We start from the raw sequence: 1,368 nt of genomic DNA, 5'->3' as shown, positions 1-1,368 counted from the left end.
CCAATCTCACCCATTTCAGACAAGACGCGCTCACTTGTGGGGCTGCTGAATCTTCCCAGCAACGTGGCCATCAGCTGCCTTTCTCCTCTCTGGGCAGCTGTCGTCTCTGTGGGTAGGAAACGCTCCCTCCCCACCGCTCCGGCTGAATTTCTTTGTCCCATGATCTTTGGAGCAAAGACCTTTATTGGTGATGACTCTCTCTGTCAAATGCATGACTGGGTCCATTTTTATTTGTGCCAAGAGAAGACCTCTGTGACCTTCTCAGTTTGGGTTATGTTCTTTGTATGGTGGACTTTGAATTGACTATGAAAACATCTAATTTATATGTAATTAAGTGAATACTCAAATTACAGGATATAAAAGTAGACCAAAGAGAACAAGAAGACGTACTTTTAAGAATCAGCATGAAACTTCTGCACAAAGTTCCTACAGTGCTAGAAAAGATTGGTAGAGATTTTACCAAAGGTGTCCTACGTTTCTCTGAATCTGTAGAAGGAGAAAATCACCTTGGAATTCTCCCTCCCTCCCCCCCCTTCTCCTCCCCCTTTGCTTCCTTCTCTCTCTCTCCATCTGTCTCTTTTTGTTTCTTCCTTAATTCCTGTCTTTTCAATTAGCAATAATCGCACCTCGGATAAACCTCACTGGCTACGATCCTGCCACTGCACAAAGCTTGAAGAAGAGTCACCCTCGTGTGTTCACCTTTAATTTTGCGGATTTGAGTTGGGTTGGATGGCACAAGTCTTCCTCCCTGGGTGGAGCCCTTAGTGGGCAGAGCAGGGAAGGTGGTTCTAGGAACATTTTGGGAAAGAAAGAGGTGGGACCCTGACCCTTTCCATTGTGAGGTTCAGTGTTACCGGGACACGTCCTCATTTTGCTGGCGGGAAAGAGTCTTAAGGTGCAACTCATCGTGATACGTGAGGCCTGTGTAGAGCAGAGGTATTTCCGTGACAGTAACTGTATTTGGCAACCACAGGTCTATCCATCTGCACAGTAGTTATGCTTTCAAAACATCACGGGGACAGTGGTTGAACACAGACCCAGGCCCAGGCTTCCAGCGGACGTGGAGAAGGGCAACGTTTGTCCCTAGGCCCTGCCAGGGACGAGGGGTCAGGTCCCCCAGGCTGCTCCCGTCTGATGCTCCGCCCACGGCAGTGGGCTGCCTTCTCTTTCGGGCCAAAGAAACACCTCCAGTTTTCTATATGTTTCTCAGTTCACTCCCTTTTCCTCTCTAGTTTCTTGGGGGCTGGTCAGAGCCATCAAAACCCAAGACAGACAAGCTACCAGAACTCCTAGGTATTTATAGCCCAGAAACGCTGAAGCACGCAGAAAAAGCACCTACACACAGGATATTGGCTGCATTGCGGTACC

At 48.4% G+C, this 1,368-nt stretch overlaps 1 pseudogene; it reads right to left on the bottom strand.

Annotated features, from left to right (window-relative positions):
- Nucleotides 1-601: 601 nt before the first annotated feature.
- LOC117203351 (uncharacterized) lies at nucleotides 602-671 on the bottom strand (annotated as a pseudogene).
- Nucleotides 672-1,368: the final 697 nt, after the last annotated feature.

This window comes from Orcinus orca, chromosome 17 (genome assembly GCF_937001465.1).
Source record: "Orcinus orca chromosome 17, mOrcOrc1.1, whole genome shotgun sequence".
NCBI lineage: Eukaryota > Metazoa > Chordata > Mammalia > Artiodactyla > Delphinidae > Orcinus > Orcinus orca.
This window is presented reverse-complemented; position numbering and strand designations above follow the sequence as displayed.